Genomic DNA, 25,691 nt, shown 5'->3' with positions numbered 1-25,691 from the left:
ATTTATTATCTAATGAATTAAGTACATTCTCACTGTAAGTGTAAATAGCTTTCTCTATATCAGAACCTTTAAGAAATATATATTATTTGCTGTCACATATATTATATATTGTATTTCTCTCGAAAAAATCATCTAATTTTTCTGAAACTGTTTGTATGTAAATGTACAGTCCATTACCGATTTCCGTCTACTTTTAAAATTTCAAAGAGAGTCTAAACGTTTTTCCAAATCTACAAATGCTAGGAACGTAAGTTTACCTGTCTTCAGCCTATTTTCTAAGATACGACGTAGGGTCAGTAGTGCCTCGCGCGTTCATACATTTCTCTGGAACCCAAACTGACCTTCCCCAAAGTCGGATTCTAGCAGTTTTTCCATGATTTTTTAAATTGATGGCTGAGTAGCATTCCATAGTATTCACATCTGTCAGTACCCGCCTTCATTGGAATTGGAGTACGCCGTACTCTTGTACGTCCATACTGAATACTGTTCAGTTGTATGGGACATATGTCAGACTAGCAGGGGACACCGAGCGCTTCTATAGCAGGCAGGGTGGAAATGGCCATGGCTTAGAAAATGTCGAAGCAGGAAATAAAATAATTCTTCAGCTCCCTACCTCAATATCCTGTAGAGGTCGCGCAGATAAACCTACGCTACTAAAATCTAGCAAAGAGGCGTGCAAGCAGTCCGTGGATTGGAGCAGAAGAAAATGCCCTCTGTACGTAATTCACAGTGATTCGGAGAGTGCAGATGTAGGATCCAGCAGGTAAGAAATGCAAACAACACAGCACCGCCGCAGCGGTTTCCTCTAGATTACTGCGCTGATAGTGACTCAATCCATCAGTTATCTCCTTGAGACGGCTGCTTGCCTCGTGACCCGTCTGCTGATCCTCGAGACTCGTGACGGGTGTCTGCAGCGTTACACACTTGTTTATTGACACTCACCTACCGCTCTGCATCCACGTGAGGGGTGCCGCACCTAGTGTAACAGTACACACGACGACGATAAATCCCTGCTTCATCTCCAGACACGTCATCTGCAAGTATTTAGTCGGCAATTTTTTGATACATGATGTCTTTCCTCTTCTATAAAAGAGTTCTAGATCTTACTGCACATTAGAATGCTGCTCAGACATTAATTCAATGATCAATGTGGAGAAACATCTATTGAAATTGTAATCGAGCGGAGTACTGTTGCAGTGGACCTATTCTTCGCAGTGTAGTGTAGCCTTGTATGGAAGTGAAATGTGGACGATAAATAGTTTAGAGAAGAAGAGAATAGAAGCTTTCGAAATGTGGTGCTACAGAAGAATGCTGAAGATTAGATGGATAGATCACATAACTAATGAGGAGGTATTGAATAGAATTGGGGAGAAGAGAAATTTGTGGCACAACTTGAATAGAAGAAGGGATCATTGGTAGGGCATATTCTGAGACATCTAGGGGTCACCAATTTAGTATTGGAGGGTAGCGTGGAGGGTAAAAATCGTAGAGGGAGACCAAGAGATGAATACACTAAACAGATTCAGAAGAATATAGGTTGCAGTAGGTACTGGGGGATGAAGAAGCTTGCACAGGATAGAGTAGCATGGAGAGCTGCAACAAACCAGTCTCTGGACTGAAGACCACAACAACAACAAATGGTTCAAATGGCTCTGAGCACAATGGGACTTATTTTCTGAGGTCATCAGTCCCCTAGAACTTAGAACTACTTAAATCTAACTAACCTGAGGACATCACACCCATCCATGCTAGAGGCAGGATTCGAACCTGCGACCGTAGCAGTCGCGCGGTTCCAGGCTGAAGCGCCTAGAACCGCTCGGTCACCCCGGCCGGCAATAACAACTTCATTACAGCGGTACATTGCCGCTCTTTAGGTAAGGCCATTATTTAACGTCCCATTTTCTACAGAAAACATGCACAGATGAGATTTTGCTAGAGAAAATTGTTATCATGTAATGTTATTATGTTGAAACGCAAAACGAAGTAGAAATATTTCAAATATTTTTCCCCACAAACAGTGTCGCTTTTTGCAAAGCACTTTTTTTTAATCGCGCTGTGGATTTGGAGTGTGCGAATATTTCATCACACACTTTCTGTGTAGAGGTCGAACTCAGCCCACAATTACTATGTTCTTATACCCGAAATGTGTTTGAATTGTTTAATGACGAAGCCCACTTTTATTTGGATGGGTTCGTCAATAAACAAAATTGGCGCGTTTGGGGGACTGAGAATCCGCATTTCGCGATCGAGAAGTCTCTTCACCATCAACGGGGGGCGGTGTGGTGCACAATGTCCAGTCACGGAGTAATCGGTGCGACATTCCTTGGCGGCACGATGACTACCGAACGGTACATGAAGGTTTTGGAAGATGATTTCATCCCCATTATCAAAAGTGACACTGATTTCGACAAGATTTGGTTCATGCAAGACGCAGCTCGACACCATCGAAGCAGGAGAATGTTTGATGTCCTGAAGGAGCACTTTGAGGACCGCATTCTGGCTCTGAACTACCCAGAGGTCACTGCCGTGGGCCTCAATTGGTCGCCATGCTCTCCGGATCTGAACACATGCGACTCTCTTTTGTGGGGCTACATTAAAGACTAGGTGTACAGCAATAACCCCAAAACCACTGCAGGGCACAAAACAGCCATTCAGGTCATTGACAGCATCGATGTTCCGACACTTCAGCGGGTCGTGCACAATTTCGTTATTCGTCTGCGCCACGTCATCGCGAAGGATGGTAGGCATATCGAACATGTCATAACCTAAATCCGAGTGTCTGTAGTGAATTTTACATGTGGAATGAAGTGTGTGCATGCCGTAGTTTGTAACTGATTTACGTGTTTTTTGCGTATAGTTCAATAGTTGTCACCCCATACTTATTTTACAATTATGATGGAAATGTTACGATAATTACAGTGAAGTTTGTAATGTGTTTGTCGAATTTCTCCAGGCATCCAATCACCATCTTCACAACGTATTCGCAAATGACGTTAAAGATTTGAAGAGATTGGGGTGGAGGCAGAGCTTCCTCTTTCAGCTAGGTAGAAGTCCGTCACTACAGAAGAGAATGTTATTGCGCAATGTTTTGTGTAATTACCGACAAAATAAAAGCGTCCAGGGAGTATGGAACAGCAGGAAAGAGCCTACAAATGATTCAGAAAAAGTTGAAACTGAGACCCTATAAGCCTTCTTTACTTCAAGGCCTGATTGAAGATGATATGAACGACCATATGGAAGTTGGACACAATCCGACAAGAAGCTGGTCTCAAGTTTTTAAAAACATTCTGTGGAGCGACGAAGCGACTTTTAATGTGAATGGCAGGGTAAACAGACGCAGCTGTGTGTACTGGGCTTCTACGAATCTCGACGTGGCAATGGAGACGAAGTTAAACTCTCGTGGCCTGTATGGGTATGAATTATCGGCGATGGGCAATCGGGCCGTATTTTTTTTTAACAGCACCACCAATTCTGAAAATTATATACATATGGTCCACTTTTTGAGCATCTGCAAGTGATGAAGTAAATGTTAATATGGCAAAAAATGGGATTATCGTGAGAGACTTTCTAAATGAAAACTTTGATAACTGGATTGGCAGAGGGAGTACTATTGAATGGCCTCCAGTTTCCCCAGATATCACATATATGGATTTTTGAGTCTAGGTTGTACTAAAATATGAAGTTTATTCTGTCAACATTCGTGACACTGAGCATTTGAAATATAAATACAGTCAGGATTTGAAAAATTACAATTTCAGAAGATTTGCGACAAAATTCGTAAATCTGTGTTGAAAAGATACAATGTTTGCTTAGAACAGCGAGGAAACTACTTTGAGCGTCTTTTGTAGCTTCACTGAACCCTACGTGTATTTCTGTGTAGATAATAAATTTGCATTTTCATTAGTTTAGTATTATTTCGTCAGAAGCATTTTTGACAGCTGTGTTATGGCCCTCCCCGTACATTGACTAAAAGCTGAAATACACTGCTCCACACAAGATTTGCCTCACTTGGACATAGAAAAAATCGTGTGCGGTCAGTCTGAAGCGGAGCAGAAAATAAAAGAAGAAGCCTTACGAAATTATAAAAAGTCTGTTTTGTGACTTAACAAAACATTTATTAAAATAAAGGGACTGTTATAAGATGTACGTCTTCGCACATTCGTAAAATCAAAATCTCGTGATGAGTAACATTCAGTACCATGTTGCTCCGCTCTGTTGCGTGATAAAAGGCGTGGATACTCCTTGGCATGATCGCTACAAGGTGGTTTAGACGTCGGAGCTCAACTCAGTCCCAAACGCGACTACGGTCTTCCAGGGTCGTCTGTTACGTGACACACTAAAATTTCAACTGTTCCCAAGCACAATGAGTTGCGTACGGGAAAGCACAGGCAACAGCCATCCATTCGACTGACTCCTATCTCCTGGAGGAAGACATTCACAAAGAGGATGTGGTCTGCTGGTGCGATATCGTCTTGAAAAACGGATTCGTCGCTGAAATGTTGACTGTAGAGCTGGACAGTGAGTTGGAGAATCCCGCTGCTATTATCCACAGCTCTCAGCAGCCCTCAGCAGTGATGAAAGACATCTGACATCTGTACAGGATGCCTGGCCAAAACTTGACTGACCCACCTTTATGCTGAGATTGCACACCTGGAACATGCACCAGTATGTGCCCAACTCCACACTCTTCTACCACTATTTTCTGGAGTCAGACAAATCCTGCACTAGTTGGTGAAGAGAACTCGATGCATTCTAGGTGTTACCTTACCCACTTTCTTCACAGAACACAGTGCCTGAGGATTTGCACTGTTGTTTATAACACAAGTCTAGGGGCCAAATTTGTTTTGAGAAGACAGTTGAGTACTGTGTGGGTCGACACAGCCCTGGCAGTTGCCTACAAAACCCGGTATGCCTGCTCCCTGGGTTACCTATGAGCCATACTCTCTAGGTAGCGTCCATCAGCTGATGTCATTTCAGTTTTTTTGTGTCGCACGTTGGTGGATGAATGCTCCAATGACGTCCCTTTGGTTTACACACATTCCACAGGCAACTTCTCATGTTGGCAATCCATCTTAGTGCAAAGTGTGATTGTATGTAAGTTCTTAGCTTCAAATGACCTTTCAAGCCATGTTGACAGCGGGAACAGCGCTCACACAGGCCACGTTGTCCCGTTCACACAGCGTACTCTGCCGAATCTGAGACTCCAGGTGTTCCGGCGTAACATCAAGCGCCGGCACATCAGCCTGGCACGTAACAGCAGAGAAGGCTGTGAGACTACCTCAGCCAATAGAACGCTGACTAGGATCGCACCGCGACCGGAGCGGCACCTACACGAAGAGAATATAAACGCCACTCCGCCTAGCCGCGACTGCACTAGAAGACAGGCACTAGAGGACGAGCTGTGACTCGTGATCTGTATCAGTTGCTCACATGGAAATTGTATATAGCGAAGAAAATTGATTATTTGCATGTCGCCATTTGCTTGCGACCCATCTTTGTAAAAACGCAAAGTATTATCAGTTCAATTTACTGTAATAAACTCCATTAATAAGAGTTGCTTGAATGTTGTCTCGCTATCTGAGAAAACAGTTTCTTAGGAACCCTGTATTAGTCGAGTGGGCCGACCACGACATTTTGACGGCGAGGATTGACAAACAAACCCCGCGCCTCGCGGACGCGGAATTTTCTTTTGTGCTTTGCTGGCGCCTACATTCTCTCTTGTCTTTACTTTCCAGGGGCGTTTACTTGCTTTAACAGTCTCTTTTGCTACGCAGTGTTTTCAGGCGCGCGTTGCAGAAATTTTCTTTGCTTTTGTACTTACTTTTCTTGCTTGCCTTGTCTCTTTCTTGCATTTGTTTCTTCAAAATGTCCACTCCACCTAGACCACCCCCTGCCCAGGCGCCACAGCTGCCAGCGTTAGATGCAACACAGCTAATGCAGATGTTTCAGTTCCACAGCCCCGTGAAGAACCCTGGTAATCCCTGGAACAAAGGCACACATCCTGCCAGCGTTGTAATTTCAACGGCAGACAATGGCACGACAGCATGCTTTCCAGTTTCTGTATCACCGCTGAACCACCCCTCCACTACTTTGTATCATATACTAGATTGCAAATGTAGATATACACTACTGGCCATTAAAATTGCTACACCACGAAGATGACGTGCTACAGACGCGAAATTTAACCGACAGGAAGAAGACGCTGTGATATGCAAATGATTAGCTTTTCAGAGCATTCACACAAGGTTGGCGCCGGTGGCGACACCTACAACGTGCTGACATGAGGAAAGTTTCCAACCGATTTCTCATACACAAACAGCAGTTAACCGGCCTTGCCTGGTGACACGTTGTTGTGATGCCTCGTGTAAGGAGGATAAATGCGTACCATCACGTTTCCGACTTTGATAAAGGTCGGATTGTAGCCTATCGCGATTGCGGTTAATCGTATCGCGACATTGCTGCTGTTAGCAGAATATGGAATCGGTGGGTTCAGGAGGGTAATACGGAACGCCGTGCTGGATCCCAACGGCCTCGTATCACTAGCAGTCGAGCTGACAGGCATCTTATCCGCATGGCTGTAACGGATCGTGCAGCCACGTCTCGATCCCTGAGTCAACAGATGGGGACGTTTGCAAGACAACAACCATCTGCACGAACATTTCGACGACGTTTGCAGCAGCATAGACTGTCAGCACGGAGACCATGGCTGTGGTTACCCTTGACGCTGCATCACAGACAGGAGCGCCTGCGATGGTGTACTCAACGACGAACCTGGGTGCACGAATGGCAAAATGTCATTTTTTCGGATGAATCCAGGTTCTGTTTACAGCATCGTGATGGTGGCATCCGGGTTTGGCGACATCGCGGTGAACGCACATTGGAAGCGTGTATTCGTCATCGCCATACTGGCGTATCACACGGCGTGATGGTATGGGGTACCACTGGTTACACGTCTCGGTCACCTCTTGTTCGCATTGACGGCACTTTGAACAGTGGACGTTACATTTCAGATGTGTTACACCCTTCATTCGATCCCTGCGAAACCCTACATTTCAGCAGGATAATGCACGACCGCATGTTGCAGATCCTGTACGGGCCTTTCTGGATACAGAAAATGTTCGACTGCTGCCCTGGTCAGCACATTCTCCAGATGTCTCACCAATTGAAAACGTCTGGCCAATGGTGGCCGAGCAACTGGCTCGTCACAATACGCCAGTCACTACTCTTACTGCACCGTTATTACGGCCAGATGTGGTTGTTCTGGGTACTGATTTCTCAGGAACTCTGCACCCAAAATATAATCACATGTCAGTTCTAGTATAATATATTTGTCCAATGAATACCCGTTTGTCATCTGCGCAGTTTTAACGGCCAGTAGTGTATGACTGCAGTACATCCATTCATTGTTCTCCAACATATACACCAAAGTATACCAGACAGCGCCCTGTACCGATCCAAGGGCGTACCCAGGAACTGAACAGGGGGGGGGGGGGGGGGGGGGGGAGGGGGGGGGGGGGTAGGTCATACTAGTCTCAGGAAACAAGGACTCGAGACAACATACAGCACTTCTTATTAAATAAAACAGTAAACCAGTGAAAAACTGCATTTAATAAACATTTTAAATACAAGAATGCACTTGTACAATTCGAGAAAACATGCAGCATTTCTTACTAAATAAAACAGTAAACTAGTGAAAAACTGCGAATATCTTCTAGGGGGGGGGGGGGCAGCTGTCCCCCCCCCCCCTGCCCCTCGCTGGGTACGCCCATGTGCCGATCTACATGTTTCTAGCACTTTGATCCTAGCGCATAATTTACAATTATTACAATTACGATTGCCCATGTTTCCTTATGTAGTTGGGAGTCACAGAGCATTCTCGCATTCTTAGCATAAAGTTTGAGATTGAAACATCTCCCCGAATTGTCTTTGATCAAACCTTCCTGCAACAGTGTCATGGGAAACAGAGTAAACGTACTGTAACTGTAGAATATATGGTTGGAGGAGACTGGACGCATTCGAGTACAGTGCTATACTATACCGTCCAACCAGGAAAAACAATAGTACATTTGCGCTAGGTGTTAACAAGTGTACTACATTTAGAAGCACTTTTGGAATACGTGACGAGGAATGATGTCATTATCGAATGAGCAGAAGCTAAAAAAACCGATAAAATTACGGAAAACGGTGACGGAAAATGCATATAAATTGAGGGGCAAATACGCCAAAATGCTGGGAAAATTGAAGGGGCATTTGCATGTATTTTGAATGGTGCAGGAAAATCCTTTACATGCGAACGAGTATGTCGCAGTAAGAAGAATACGAGAAAAGTTGGCATGGAAGCAACAGAAACCAGGGACACTGTCATTTTTCGTCGGCAGCGATAAGATGGCTGGAATAGATTGTTTTAACTTGGAGGACCGCCAAATGTAGAGAATAAATTTATATATGTCGGATCACAAGCCCAGATGTGACCCCAAAGTTATCGACAACTGCCTATTAGATTTTTGTAAAGCGTCCTTAGCCAAAGAGCGTTGTATGAACAGCTGTGGGACTCCAACATACAACTACGGAATGGATCGCTTGTTTGACTCTGTGCAGGTTGTTTAGGTGTTTTAAACCTTAAAAAACAGTATTTACAACGTGCTTCTCTGTACTCTCCACCAATCACAAACTTGCAGTGTCAACTAACAGATACCTTACAAACAGTTGCTGTATAGTCTTTAACAACATTCTGCGGTATGCCTATTGAGGTAATAGTGATACATGCAAGTTGACTACTGTCTTTGATGCTTTACTGGAAAAGAGAACCATCTGCCTCTAGCCTGAATTGTATCTGCGTTAAAGGATGACAGAAAGTGGATGGAGTGATCGCTTGAGATGGCTCTGTAACGAGGTGTGGGTTAATGGTAGACTGATGATGCTTTACAGGGAAAGGGAGATATTGCTGCGGTCATGTGTGGCGTATTTAACCATTTTTTCCGTTGTTCAGTTGTGTGATATAACCTACGCTCGACTCGTATACAACAGCATGTTCTGTGTGTGACTTAGAGCACTATCTACCTGCTATCGTTAAAGGCAAACCTCTCCATACCACGGTCATCAGAGGACTTCCAACTCATTAGTGGTGAAACATGTCCATTGTTTGAAAACCTGTTGCAGTACCCTCCTGCAGGTGAACGAAAATTTATGCGATGTACTCCATTCCCCAGCTGCATCTTGTACATAAATCGGGTCTTCAGCTTCATACAGGTACAAATGGACTGTTTCTATACTTTTCATGTTCGTCCTATCCAAAGTGCATGCACGTGGATCATCGGGGAGAGGGCAATTTTTAGTAGATTGGAGTATACTATGGGCAATATTTTGGTAGAAAATCCAACAGCACATGGGTATGTCAGCAATATGACTGCATACATATTTAAAACAGTGGAAAAATGTGAAAAATGGCATAAAATCGATATAATTCGAGAAAAACCTAGTATAAGCACGAAAAATTGATGTGAAATACGTAAAAATTATGGGAACTACTGTAACATTACGAGTCAAGATAGCTGTAACGCAACTTGAATAGCGTAAAGTTATCGTTAAAAACGCACGCCGCGCGATTTGTTACGATTTGGTCGGTCATAATAGTAGTAACATGCTTTTGAATACAATTTAAATATAACGGCGATACCTGTTTAGTGCTATTGGAAATAGTATGTAGTAAATTAATGAGTAAGATAGCCGATCCTATAAGAAGAGGTAAAATTGGGCATATTAAGGTGTTTTGCTTTACATCGACTAAGCCGATGATACGGCGTCTTTTTTTTTTGTCCGTTTACTCTTAAAAAAAAAAACGAGTAAAGAAGTGCTAATTGTGCTTTGTGAAAAATATAGGGGCGAATTTTAAATAGCTACAGTGTATAATCAGACTAACAAATGGACATTCAGTTACGAGAAATAGCGGATAGCGAAGTGTGGTCATTAAACTGAGTACACCTACAGGGCGGTCAATTCCGGGATAAGTCTATTCGTATCTCACGAGGGACACGGTATTGAGACCGTTTTTTTTTTTTTTAAATTATATCGCGGAGAGCGGGCTTCAATTTATAAAAAGGAGAAAAGCTGTATCATTATCATTGACTGTTGGTGTCAAGCAACCAAAACTGTTCATCAAAGAGTTTCGGTGAATGGGTGGTGAATGCGAAATGAAACTGTGAACGAAGTTATGTTAAATAAAGCAGAAGAGACAAGACAGTTTGGTCGTATCTGTTATTATTCCATAAACTGTAACATTTCTTCTCGTTGTACGAAGCCTTTGTAGACGATCTTTATGACAATTTGCTTTGAAGGGATCTCGTTACGAGTTAAGTTTTGGGGGCCTGGTCAAGAGGGGATAGTTCGTAGATCCTAACTACTGCAGCTATTCTGGAATCAGGTGCTACCGTGACCGTTGTGTGTTGTCAATGGCTTAAGGTCATCATATCTCATGCTCTTAAGATCGACGCGCCTTTCCTCTTGGTATAACGGTGTCTCACGGTAACAACGACAACGCCGACGGCGAAGGAAGATACGGTAGACTACGATGAAATGTGTAAAATCGCGAAAATGTAGTAAAATTACGGCAAGTGACTGAGAATACATAAAACTAGACAAAAATACCATGAAATGAGTACTGAGCAAAATCAACAAAACTGCGTGTTCTGGAGGAGGAGAGTAGATTGATGCTACTTATACACACCTTAACAGTGGAGCGAGGAGGTATTCTAGAGACGTGGCGTCGAGGCGAAATAGCATTATAACCCGCACATGAGCAATATAGTACCTAACATCGGACAATGACTTCAATGTGCAAGAGCAAGATTAACAGTGGCGGTGGTGAACTGCGAGAAGACTGTTACATCTCTTCTGGCTATTTATCGTGGTGTTTATTATTTTCTTCTAATATGTCACTATTTCTTCGTATGCATTTCGGCTGCCCCCAATCATTTTACAGGACTGCTGTGAACATCTCATAATTTCCGAACTGTAATTGAGTTTGAACTTCGTAAACAGCAGGCGTCATACACCTCTGGAAAACTATGTAATGTTTGTGTTACAAATAATCGGCGTTTTCTTTGGTATGCAAGGTACCAGTTTTATCACTTTACAGTTTTTCACCGTATTTTATCGTGGAGAAACTTGCATGTAGAATGTATTAGGGGTATTCAAATGAAACCCGGTCACTAGTGTAAAGTAAAGGTAACGATTTTATTAACTCAAAATTGTAGTTATACACAGTATACATACTCAAAAATAGTCGTCAAAACAGTTGACTCATTCATCCCATTGCGACACTAGCCGGTCGATTTCATCCTTGAAGAAGCTAGTAGGCCGCTGTCGGATCCAGCCCTGGACCCAGTCACACACCTCGTCGTCCGTTGCGAATCGATGTCCGCGAATAGCTTTAAGAGGTCCAAACACATTAAAGTCATACGGTGAAAGATCGGGACTGTATGGCGGATGTTCCAGCGTTTCCCACCGAACCTGCTGCAATGTCGTCTTCACCGCATTGGCCGTGTATGGGCGGGCATTATCATGCAGGAGGATAACACCATTGAACAACATGCCTTGATCTTTCGACTTCATTGCTCGTCTAAGGTTCTGTAAAGTGGCTTGATAACGCTGGGCATTGATGGTGCTTCCCCCTTCCAGGAAATCGACAAGCAGTGGGCCCTTGTCAGCCCTTGTCACCAAAAAAGAAGGACATCATGACCTTACCGGAACTGATGTGCACGGCCTTTGATTTCTTTGGAGGTGGTGAAGAAGTCACATGTTTCCACCGCTTGCTATGACGCTTGCTTTTCGGTTGAAAATGGTGACACCATATTTCGTCACCTGTGACGATACATTCCTCTTAATGATGACGATGCAGATGACCCAAACACAGCGCCATTGGAGTATTGCGCTGTTCGGCGGTCAGTTGGTGCGGAACCCACTGCGCACAGATTTTTCGAAAGCTTAAGTGTTTATGCATTATGGTGTGGACAGTGCCCACACAAATACCCAGTAACCGATGGATCTCGTCCACTGTGATTCTGCGGTTGTCCAAGACTGAAGCATTCACTTCCACAACCATTTCTGGTGTGATGGCATGATGAGCATGTCCAGGACGAGCACCGTCTTGCAGTGACTCGCGCTCCTCAAGGAATCGTTCGCGCCATTCCAAAACACGTGAACGACTCACACTGTACTCACCATACACAGCCTTCATCTGCCGATACATTTCACGGCCTCCGACTCCCTCCGCCGCCAAAAATCGAATCACTCCTCGTTGTTCCTGCTTACTTGCCTGCATGTTCGGTAGTGGACAACAACTTGTGTGACCACTTTCACTTCAGCGTGAAACCACACTGGCGCTATGCAACATCAAACAGTGCGCACGAGTCAGTCTCTGTACCAATAGGTGGCACCACTATAGCCGCAGTTACGTGGTGCCACCTTATGTTTAAGGCAAAGGTGGACGCACTGACCAGCTTTCATTTGAATGAACCTCATATGTCATGCACTGGGAATGTATTTCCTACATTGGAATATTGACAGCGTTGCATTCCACATGACTAATAGGTCAGAAACCACATGGCTTTAACATTATTGCGCGTTTAGGTGCAGAACCACGCAGCCTTCGGAGTGCATGTATTTATGTTCTACTGTCATTTCTCTCTTACCGATATCTTCTTGTTACTGACCCTAGACACCACAATGAAATGCCCTCTAAACCCGCTGGGCAGAACAGGTAACAGGATTGTGGAAAGGGCCAAGGGTTGAAGTCAGTTTCTGCTTCTAATTGTCATTTATTTTAATTTAATAACCTTTACAACCAGAGGGACTGTGCAAGCTGGTGGTGGTTCCCTAATGGTGTGGGATGTGCTTAAATGGAATGGACTGGATGACCTCGTCAAAAATTTGGAAATTTGTGGTAAGTTCGTATGGGACCAAACTGCTGAGGCCATCGGTCCCTAGGCTTACACACTACTCAATGTAACTTAAACTAACTTACGCTAAAGACAACACACACACCCATGCCCGAGGGAGGTCTCGAATTTCCGACGGGAAGAGCCGCGCAAACCGTGGCAAGGCGCCTCAGACCACGCGGCTCTCATCAAAATGAACCGATAATTGACTCGAAATGGTTATGTTCGGATAACTGGTGACCATTTGCAGCCGTTCATGAAGGGTCTATACGAGGGCGATGCACTTGAGGACAATATTATGGAAATGGAAGAGGATGTAGATGAAGATGAAATGGGAGATACGATACGGCGTGAAGAGTTTGACAGAGCACTGAAAGACCTGAGTCGAAACAAGGCCCCCGGAGTAGACAACATTCCATTGGAACTACTGACGGCCTTGGGAGAGCCAGTCCTGACAAAACTCTACCATCTGGTGAGCAAGATTTATGAGACAGGCGAAATACCCTCAGACTTCAAGAAGAATATAACAATTCCAATTCCAAAGAAAGCAGGTGTTGACAGATGTGAAAATTACCGAACTATCAGTTTAATAAGCCACAGCTGCAAAGTACTAACATGAATCCTTTACAGACGAATGGAAAAACTAGTAGAAGCCGTCCTCGGGGAAGATCAGTTTGGATTCCGTAGAAATACTGGAACACGTGAGGCAATACTGACCTTACGACTTATCTTAGAAGAAAGATTAAGGAAAGGCAAAGCTACGTTTCTAGCATTTGTAGACTTAGAGAAAGCTTTTGACAATGTTGACTGGAATACTCTCTTTCAAATTCTGAAGGTGGCAGGGGTAAAATACAGGGAGCGAAAGGCTATTTACAATTTGTACAGAAACCAGATGGCAGTTATAAGAGTCAAGGGACAAAAAAAGGGAAGCAGTGGTTGGGAAGATAGTAAGACAGGGTTGTAGCCTCTCCCCGATGTTATTCAATCTCTATATTGAGCAAGCAGTAAAGCAAACAAAAGAAAAATTTGGAGTAGGTATTAAAATCCATGGAGAAGAAATAAAAACTTTGAGCTTCGCTGATGACATTATAATTCTCTCATAGACAGCAAAGGACTTGGAAGAGCAGTTGAACGGAATGGATGGTGTCTTGAAGGGAGGATGTAAGATGAACATCAACAAAAGCAAAACGAGGATAACGGAATGTAGTCGAATTAAGTCGGGTGATGCTGAGGGTATTAGATTTGGAAACGAGACACTTAAAGTAGTAAAGGAGTTTTGCTATTTGGGGAGCAAAATAACTGATGATGGTCGAAGTAGAGAGGATATAAAATGTAGACTGGCAATGGCAAGGAAAGCGTTTTTGAAGAAGAGAAATTTGTTAACATCGAGTATAGATTTAAGTGTCAGGAAGTCATTTCTGAAAGTATTTGTATGGAGTGTAGCCATGTATGGAAGTGAAACATGGACGGTAAATAGTTTGGACAAGAAGAGAATAGAAGCTTTTGAAATATGGTGCTACAAAAGAATGCTGAAGATTAGATGGGTAGATCACATAACTAATGAGGAAGTATTGAATAGGATTGGGGAGAAGAGAAGTTTGTGGCACAACTTGACCAGAAGAAGGGATCGGTTGGTAGGACATGTTCTGAGGCATCAAGGGATCACCAATTTAGTATTGGAGGGCAGCGTGGAGGGTAAAAATCATAGGGGGAGACCAAGAGATGAATACACTAAGCAGATTCAGAAGGATGTAGGTTGCAGTAGGTACTGGGAGATGAAGAAGCTTGCACAGGATAGAGTAGCATGGAGAGCTGCATCAAACCAGTCTCAGGACTGAAGACCACAACAACAACAACATGGACTTCATGCTCCCAAACAACGATAGAATTGTTCGTGACTGGTTTTAAGAATATTCTGGACAATTCGAGCGAGTGATTTGGTCGCCCAGATTGCCCAACATGTAACTTAATCTAGAGGTCAGTTCGTGCACTAAATCCTGCGCTGGCAATACTTTCGCAATTATAGATGGCTACACAGCCAGCAAGATTCAGTATTTGTAACGCCTTTTTGAATCCATGCCACATTGAATCGCTGCACTACACCGGGCAAAAGGAGGCCCAGCGCGATATTGGGAATTATTCCACGACTTTTGCCACCTCAGTATATTTTTGGTAATTCATGTATACACTGAACAGACATTAAAAAAAAGTGTGTTCAGGTATCCTTTACCAAGAGTTACAAGCAGAAAGTTATATTATGCAGACACAGGCAGTACATCAGCTACTTCCATTTTTATCATAAACTGCGAATGAATTGTTAATTTTTTAATTTAAAAGTGCTGCCATAATTTCCGTTCTCTTTTATTTCGTAAAAATAATAGACAAATCCTTCTGAAGCTAATGGAGTATTGTACTTCATTGCTGCCAAACTTCGTAAAATGTTTCCCGGCTGGAGTTGGTGCCGTTTTGCAGCACTACCGATGACCTGTGACGATAACGAGAACCTACCATATAGACCAGGTGGGGGTGAGTAGGCCTCGCACACTGCAGGTAAACGAGTACCGTCTAATAGGCCACGCCAAACGGCAACAGCTACATATTCGTCGCAGCAATGCTGTTCCAATTATGTAATGTGTTTGTTTCTCATTTCTGTCAGCGTTGTTAGTATTTAACAGCACGGGTCGCTTTTCCCATTTTCTGTAATAAAGCAATATTTCAAAGCAATGTAAATTTTAAGAATAAATACAGGGTTATTACAAATGATTGAAGCGATTTCACAGCTCTACAATAAATTTATTCTTTGAGATATTTCACAATGCTTTGCGCACACATACAAAAACTCAAAATTTTTTTAGGCATTCACAAATGTTCGATATGTGCCCCTTTAGTGATTCGGCAGACATCAAGCCGATAATCAAGTTCCTCCCACACTCGGCGCTCACTGCAGGCCGACCCGTTGATTTCCCCTTACAGAGGCATCCAGTAGCTTTAAACTGCGCATACCATCGCCGAATGGAGTTAGCAGTTGGTGGATCTTTGTTGAACTTCGTCCTGAAATGTCGTTTCACTGTTACGACTGACTGATGTGAGTGCATTTCAAGCACGACATACGCTTTCTCGGCTCCTGTCGCCATTTTGTCTCACTGCGCTCTCGAGCGCTCTGGCGGCAGAAACCTAAAGTGCGGCTTCAGCCGAACAAAACTTTATGAGTTTTTCTACATATCTGTAGTGTGTCGTGACCATATGTCAATGAATGGAGCTACAGTGAATTTATGAAATCGCTTCAATCATTTGTAATAGCCCCGTATTATTCGATTTTTTAAAGTATTATTCAAAAACAAATTTTAACGCCGCTGCTATGGGTAATTTATATACAGGTTTTTTAACCTGATTATTTGTTAGAAAACTGTTGTAGCCGGGACCAAACAAATACCGAAAAATACGATTATTCAGAACTAAAACACCAGTATCGGTTTTAACTGGTCGACTTTTCCTATCTCTGCAACGCACCCGCTGCCACAGCCACGGAACCTGTCGCCGTTCTCAACGATATCGACGGACATCCAGCCCGCATCAGCCTCACAGTCTTCGGAATCTTCAGCAGCGCCGCTGTTGCCCCCAGCTGTGCTGCTAGATGGATGTATCTCCAGTTTTTCCGCTGATGTTCACCACGGCTCAGATGGCAAGTGTCAGGATGCGGATTGATTGGCACCGTCCGCCATCGCACAGCATCGAATTCCATTTCCTACGTCGTTGCCCGCTCTCACACGGTATGCGACCGACCGTGAGCTGTTTTAGGGGGAGGGGGAGGGGAAGGGGGAGGAACGCAGCATCGACGACACGTCTGTGTCGACCACACAAGGTGTGCTGCGCTCCGACCACACTATTCTGCTGAAGATGCATCAGTGAACCCTTAACAGGCGTTGCGGGTTCTCTGGGACTCCAGGGAATTATGAAATTGTGCTAACTTTCGTATTTGTTGATCAGGAAGCATACCCTGTTCATTACTTTCCTATGGTCGAAAGAGACATAGCGTGCTAGGCGACTGCAGTCTGTTGACGAGGCTAGCAATGTAAACAACGAACTTACGAGTCCCCGGGGCTCTGTGACGCAGTTAGTGTAATCTTTCTGGTTTAGTGAATATGTCCGCGAATCTCCGCGAATTCAGATAATGTTAAAGCTACAGATCCCGACTTTGATGAATGTGTACTAAAATGGATTGAGGAATGTGATGCTGACTGTTCAGATCAAGATGGCGATCCCGAGAGCAACAAAAATGGTTCAAATGGCTCTGAGCATGATGAAACTTAACATCTGAGGTCATCAGTCCCCTAGAACTTAGAACTACTTAAACCAAACTAACCTAAGGACATCACACACATCCATGCCCGAGGCAGGATTCGAACCTGCGACCGTAGCGGTCGCTCGGTTCCAGATTGAAGCGCCTAGAACCGCTCGGCCACAACGGCAGGTCGAGAGCAACTTTAACATCGAAAATGCTGTTCCTAGTAATCACGAAACAGAAAGTGAACTTCCTGGCGATGAATTTTATGATGAATATGAGACGCAAGATACACAAAGTGAAGATGAAAATTATGTGTTCAGTGCATTGCAAATCTACAAGACTCCTAATATTTTACAGCTTCCCTATAGAAGTAAATGTATGCTCTTTTCCTATAGTTTATACCTTACCAATGTGTTTTCGATAAAAAAAGTTTTTGTTTGTCAGTTTTTCTTGGAACATACACTACTGGCCATTAAAATTGGTACACCAAGAAGAAATGCAGGTGAAAAACGGGTATTCATTGGACAAATATATTATACTAGAACTGACATGTGATTACATTTTCACACAGTTTGGGTGCAGAGTCCTGACAAATCAGTACCCAGAACAACCACCTCTGGCCGTAATAACGGCCTAGATACGCCTGGGCATTGAGTCAAACAGAGCTTCGATGGCGTGTACAGGTACAGCTGCCCATGCAGCTTCAACAGGATACCACAGTTCATCAAGAGTAGTGACTGGCGTATTGTGATGAGCCAGTTGCTCGGACACCATTGACCAGACATTTTCAATTGGTTAGAGATCTGGAGAATGTGCTGGCCAGGGCAGCAGTCGAACATTTGCTGCATCCAGTAAAGGCCCGTACAGGACCTGCAACATGCGGTCGTGCATTATCCTGCTGAAATGTAGGGTTTCGCAGGGATGGAATGAAGGGTAGTGCCACGGGTCGTAACACATCTGTTCAAAGTGCCGTCAATGCGAACAAGAGGTGACCGAGAGTGTAACCAATGGCACCCCATACAATCAGGCCGGGTGATACTCCAGTATGGCGATGACGAATATACCCTTCCAATGTGCGTTCACCGCGATGTCGCCAAACACGGATGCGACCATCATGATGCTGTAAACAGAACCTGTATTCATCCGAAAAAATGACGTTTTGCCATTCGTGCACCCAGGTTCGTCGTTGAGTACACCATCGCAGGCGCTCCTGTCTGTGATGCAGAGTCAAGGGCAACGGCAGCAATAGTCTCCGAGCTGATAGTCTGTGCTGCTGCAAACGTCGTCGAACTGTTCGTGCAGATGGTTGTTGTCTTGCAAACGTCCCCATCTGTTGACTCAGGGATCGAGACGTGGCTCCACGAGCCGTTACAGCCATGCGGATAAGATGCCTGTCATCTCGACTGCTAGTGATACGAGGCCGTTGGGATCCAGCACGGCGTTTCGTATTACCCTCCTGAACCCACCGATTCCATATTCTGCTAACAGTCATTGGACCTCGACCAACGCTAGCAGCAATGTCGTGGTACGCTAAACCGCAATCGCGATAGGGTACAATCCGACCTTTATCAAGGTCGTAAACGTGATGGTACGCATATCTCCTCCTTACACGAGGCATCACAACAACGTTTCACCAGGCAAGGCCGGTCAACTGCTGTTTGTGTATGAGAAATCGGTTGGAAACTTTCCTTATGTCAGCACGTTGCAGGTGTCGCCACCAGCGCCAACCTTGTGTGAATGCTCTGAAAAGCTATTCATTTGCATATGACAGCCTCGTCTTCCTGTCGGTTAAATTTCGCGCCTGTAGCACGTCATCTTCGTGGTGTAGCAATTTTAATGGCCAGTAGTGTAGATGAAACAAAAAGACTACGTTTAATTTTCTAATATCTTTAGTTTGTTTCGAAATATTTTTAAGTAAAAAAAGTTAGTGTCCTGTGTCTTTGATAACGTATACGTTCCAAAACAAGAGAAAAGTTCATTACTAGACACAATATACCTTATTTTGTTTTGTAACCCCCAGGATTCCGCAACGCACTTAGTGTTAAAATTTCCGACCACGTCAGTGTTCACAGCCGAGCTCTTCGCCCCGTATCAGGCCACGGAATACATCTGGCGACACAACCTTTTGAATTGTGTACGTAGGATGTTTAGGTTTTTATGTTGGTAACGCCACGTAGCGCTCTGTATGAAAATCATTGACTGCGCTGTGTGCAGCCTGTGGCAGCTTGGACTCATTGTTGGAATATTCGCTAGTGTAGTGTCTGGCTGTTGGATGTGAACAGAGCGTAGCGTTGGGCAGTTAGAGGTGAGCCGCCAACAGTGGTGGATGTGGGGAGAGAGATGCCAGAGTTTTGAGAGGTTACTATAAGCGGACGTGTGTCCGTCAGAAAAACAAAATTTATAAAACTGGATGTCATGAAGTGGTATATACAGGGTATTACAAAAAGGTACGGCCAAACTTAGAGGAAACATTCCTCACACACAAATAAAGAAAAGATGTTATGTGGACATATGTCCAGAAACGCTTAATTTCCATGTTAGAGCTCATTTTAGTTTCGTCAGTATGTACTGTACTTCCTCGATTCACCGCCAGTTCGCCCAATTGAAGGATTCGGTGCTTGTGTTGACATGCGACTCATTGCTCTACAGTACTAGCATGAAGCACATCAATACGTAGCATCAACAGGTTAGTGTTCATTACGAACGTGGTTTTTCAGTCAGTGCAATGTTTCCAAATACGGAGTTGGCAGATGCCAATTTGATGTATGGATTAGCACGGGGAAATAGCCGTGGCGCGGTACGTTTGTATCGAAACAGATTTCCAGAACGAAGGTGTCCCGACAGGAAGACGTTCGAAGCAATTGATCGGCGTCTTAGGGAACAGGGAACATTCCAGCCTATGACTCGCGACTGGGGAAGACCTAGAACGACGAGGACACCTCCAGTGGACGAGGCGATTCTTCGTGCAGTTGACGATAACCCTAATGTCAGCGTCAGAGAAGTTGCTGCTGTATAAGGTAACGTTGACCACGTCACTGTATGGAGAGTGCTACGGGAGAACCAGTTGTTTCCGTACCATGTACAGGGTGTGCAGCTGATTGGCCTCCACGGGTACATTTCTGCGAATGGTTCATCCAACAATGTGTCAATCCTCATTTCAGCGCAAATGTTCTCTTTACGGATGAGACTTCATTCCAACGTGATCAAATTGTAAATTTTCACAATCAACATGTGTGGGCTGACGAGAATCCGCACGCAATTGTGCAATCACGTCATCAACACAGATTTTCTGTGAACGTTTGGGCAGGCATTGTTGGCGATGTCTTGATTGGGCCCCATGTTCTTCTACCTACGCTCAATGGAGCACGTTATCATGATTTCATACGGGATACTCTACCTGTGCTGCTAGAACATGTGCTTTTACAAGTACGACGCAACATGTGGTTCATGCACGATGTAGCTCCTGCACATTTCAGTCGAAGTGTTCGTACGCTTCTCAACAACAGATTCGGTGACCGATGGATTGGTAGAGGTGGACCAATTCCATGGCCTCCACGCTCTCCTGACCTCAACCCTCTTGACTTTCATTTATGGGGGCATTTGAAAGCTCTTGTCTACGCAATCCCGGTACCAAATGTAGAGACTCTTCGTGCTCGTATTGTGGACGGCTGTGATACAATACGCCATTCTCCAGGGCTGCATCAGCGCATCAGGGATTCCATGCGACGGAGGGTGGATGCATGTATCCTCGCTAACGGAGGACATTTTGAACATTTCCTGTAACACAGTGTTTGAAGTCACGCTGGTAAGTTCTGTTGCTGTGTGTTTCCATTCCATGATTAATGTGATCTGAAGAGAAGTAATAAAATGAGCTCTAACATGGAAATTAAGCGTTTCCGGACACATGTCAACATAACATCTTTTCTTTCTTTGTGTGTGAGGAATGATTCCTGAAAGTTTGGCCGTACCTTTTTGTAACACCCTGTATATATAATGACTTTTGAACACTATTAAGGTAAATAATTGTTTGCGCTCGCTGTAATGCAGTAGTTCGAGTAACGAAGATTTTTGTGAGGTAAATGATTCGTGAAAGGTATAGGTTATTGTTAGTCAAGGCTATTCTTTTGTAGGGATTATTGAAAGTCAGATTGCGTTGCGCTAAAATATTGTGTGTCAGTTTAGTGATGATTAGAATAAGTAAAGAGAAAACTGTCTGAGTACGTTGAGTTTTGCTCAGCTGTTTGAAAATCAAATAACGTAGACAGTCTTTATTTACGTACAAAGGGGAAATTTCAATTGTGTCCTCTGCTCAGACTCACCCAGTGACCTTCAAAGTCTCTGTGCGCTGTACACCGCCCATCCCTTAGTGCAGTGGGTCCAGGAAAACCATCACTTGCTCACTCTTGGTGGAGCCAGTGTGATGTTTCTGTGGGTCCCTGGTCATGTCGATCTGCCAGGAATCGAGGCTGTTGACGCTGCTGCCAAGGCGGCAGTCCTCGTACCTCAGCCCGCTAGTTCCTATATTCCTTCCGATGATCTCTATGTTGCCGTCTGTCAGGATGTGGTGTCCCTTTGGCATCGCCAATTGTTCTCTCTTCACGGGAATCAGCTGCGGCTTATTAACCCTAGGACGCCCAAGCTTTTTTTTCTAACTTGGATGCCTAAGCGGGGGGTTCGGCGAGCCCACAGTTATTTAATAAGCTTACTGACGAAAAATTACAACTTTCAAAATTGTTTACGTATTTTAACTAAGGCATCGGTTTATAAATGTTGTTAATTGTTATAAATATTGGATTGAGTGAATAAAAAATTGACATACTACAATACAAAATACAGATGTGTTCATACTACTCTGAGTCCTCAACTTCAAAGCAAGAGACACACTTCACAATGTTTTCGGAATGTGTATTACACACATGTTTATGACACTGTCCACAATACTGTTTTGGTTTACTTAGATTGTTGCTGCTTTGTTTTAGATTTTCTTACACAAATATGGCATCGATCTTTCCCTGCAGGAGGCTGACGTGCTTCTGTTGTCACTTCTTTGATTTTCTTTTGTAGAATAGTCTCCACTGATTGAACAATTCGGTTAGATAACCCTCTTGCTTTGGCACTTCTTTCTTCTACCTGCAATTTAACTAGTTCCATCCCAGCTTGCAGAAGATAAAGTTTCCGTTTGTCGTGTTTGGCCATCTCTTTGTTCCCCTCTTGCAGGTGTACATACGCGCCATTTGATCAATGGTATCAATTCCACCTTTAGTGGAATAATAATATGCATTTATCTCGGTTTTATTCTTCTCTTCTCCAACAGTGTCTTTATCTTGGTGCATAGTTGACATCAGTAAGTTTTTACTTGGTTTCGTTTTTGCTGTGTAGGACACCAAAGTTACTGGAGGCCTACGTGTTGGGAATTGCACATACTCACTGCAAGTTTACAAGATAAATAACAGCTGAGTGACATCAACGATCACTTCCTCTGAAAGTAAACCGATTGTTGTGAATATCAAGAATACCAACCAACAAGAAACTAACTTGCATTGTTGTAGAGATGAGAAATACGAAATCCTACTAAGGGAAATTTTCTATAGCATGGAAGCCTAAGGGAGGGGGGGGGGGTTGTTGGATCCATAATAAGTTTATTTATTTTTTCTTTCAAAGCAGGAATTTTATATAAAATATATTGACACCAACGTTTCATTAAATAGCCAACAAACAATAACTCAAAGGGAATATGTAGTATGAAAGTTACTTTGGCAAAAGCAGGGGACATAAAAAAATTATGGGTTCAACGAACCGCCCCCCCCCCCTTAGGCGTCCTAGGGTTAAGCCTCTCCCAATCGCTTGAACAACCTCCTCTCGGCCCTTCGTCCAGGAGGAGGTAATTTTAACTAGACCGCGTATTGGGCACTGTAGTTTTAGCCATCGTCATTTGATAAGTGACGCTGCCCCACTGCTTTGTACACATTGCGGCTAAGTTTTAACTGTCCGCCACTTCCTGACGGAATGCCCATTTTAACCGTTTACGCTCCCGCTTGAGTTTGCCGTCTGAGTTATCGGCCGTTTTAGCAAATGACGCGCTGGCTGTCGACCGCGTTTTACTTTTTATCCGCCACAGCAATATGGCGAAGGCTATTTAAATTTAGTTTTGGACCTCTGTTTCTGTATGGTGTCTTTTTTAACCCTTTCTCCAGGTCCATGTTTTCAGCTGTCTTCTCTTATGTCACTTCGGACTGATGTATAGTCGTTTCTTAACTCCTCTCTGTCTTCGCGTTCTATAGTTTTGACTTGGTCGCGTATGACCCCAGTTGTTTTTTGTGTTCCAAAGCATAACAAAACAAAACCAAAAACGCCGGTTAAGAGTTAAAAACGTCACCAGCAGGTTGCCCAGGGCAAGCTATGGTGTCTGCAGGGCTCACTGTATTCTGATGGGTGGATTCCACCAGAGGACGCCGTCTTCGCATCTATTTTACGCGTGCAAATGTATTCGTGTGCGCCTCTTTTTAAGGAGCCACACAACGAGTTCTGCCCTCAGATCTCGGAAGACTAGAAGTGAGACTATTACGAACATGGCACCAAACTATTCAAGGTCTGTGCAGCAACAAACATATCAGAGACATTGGTGGAACGGATACTCACAGTGATCCAAAGTTACGTATGTATTAATTTTCTGTTGTTGTTGTGGTCTTCAGTCCGGAGACTGATTTGATGCAGTTCTCCGTGCTACTCTATTCTGTGTAAGCTTCTTCATCTCCCAGTACCTACTGCAACCTACATCCTTCTGAAACTGCTTAGTGTATTCATCTCTTGGTCTCCCTCTACGGTTTTTACCCTCCACGCTACCCTCCAATACTAAATTGGTGATCCCTTTATGCCTCATAACGTGTCCTATCAGCCGATCTCTTCTTGTACTCAAGTTGTGCCACAAATTTCTCTTCTCCCCAATTTTGTTCAATACCTCCTCATTGGTTATGTGATCTAACCATCTAATCTTCAGCATTCTTCTATAGCTCCACGTTTCGAAAGCTTCTATTCACTTCTTGTCCAAACTATTTATCGTCCATGTTTCACTTCCATACATGGCTACACTCCATACAAATACTTTCAGAAACGACTTCCTGACACTTAAATCTTTACTCGATATTAACAAATTTCTCTTCTTCAGAAACGCTTTCCTTGCCATTGCCAGTCTACATTTTATATCCTCTCTACTTCGACCATCATCAGTTATTTTCCTCCCCAAATAGCAAAACTCATTTACAACTTTAAGTGTCTCATTTCCCAATCTAATTCCCTCAGCATCTCCCGACTTAATTCGACTACATTCCATTATCCTCGTTTTGCTTTTGTTGATGTTCATCTTATATCCTCCTTTCAAGACACTGTTTATTCCGTTCAACTGCTCTTCTAGGTCCGTTGCTGTCTCTGACAGAATTACATGTCATCAGCAAACCTCAAAGTTTTTATTTCTTCTCCATGGATTTTAATTCCTACTCTTTTTAATACCTATCCATCTTACCCCTAATGAGATATGCCTCTACATCCTTACATTTGTCTTCTAGCCATCCCTGCTTAGCCATTTTGCACTTTCTGTAGATATCATTTTTGAGACGTTTGTATTCCATTTTGCCTGCTTCATTTATGGCATTTTTATATTTTCTCCTTTCATCAATTAAATTCAGTAAATCTTCTGTTACACAAGGATTTCTATTAGCCCTCGTCTTTTTATCTGCTTGATCCTCTGATGCCTTCACTATTTCATCCCTCAAAGCTACCCATTCTTCTTCTATTGTATTTCTTTCCCACATTCCTGTCAATCGTTCCCTAATGCTTTTCCTGAAACTGTACATATTGTAAATAATTGTGTTGATGGTTTATTGATTTATTAAGTGCTCACAGTGATCGAAAGTTATGTATATATTAATATTCTGTAAATACTGTAAATAAATGTGTCGATATTTTATTCACTAATTATATGTTTGGAGTGTTCACGGCCTGTCCAGCTGCCTATCACCATCTACGGACACAACATTATAAACTTATCGAAGGTAAAACAGTCCCCCATTCCATTGTCTAGGCGCGGAATATTCAGGAGAATGCCTAATCAGGAGAAACGAAACTGCCTTTCTATTGGTTGGTGCATGGAATTTTATATCTCTTGATCTGGTTAGCAGGGTAGAGAATCTAAAAACTGAAATGCATGGGCTGAAGTTAGGTATAGTGGCAGTTAGTGTAGTGACAGGAAACACAAGACCTCTGGTCACATCAGTACATGGTGATCAACACAAAATCAAATAAGGGTAATGCAGAAGCAGGTCTAATAATGAATAAGAAAATCGGAATATAGGTAACCTATTATGATGAGCATAGTAAACACATTATAATAGCCAAGATAGACATGAAACCGACACCCACCATAGCAGTTCAAGTTTATATGTGTGCTACTCCCACGGCTGATGAAGAGATTGAAA

This window comes from Schistocerca cancellata, chromosome 6 (assembly GCF_023864275.1).
Source record: "Schistocerca cancellata isolate TAMUIC-IGC-003103 chromosome 6, iqSchCanc2.1, whole genome shotgun sequence".
In the NCBI taxonomy this organism is placed as follows: domain Eukaryota; kingdom Metazoa; phylum Arthropoda; class Insecta; order Orthoptera; family Acrididae; genus Schistocerca; species Schistocerca cancellata.
This window is presented reverse-complemented; position numbering follows the sequence as displayed.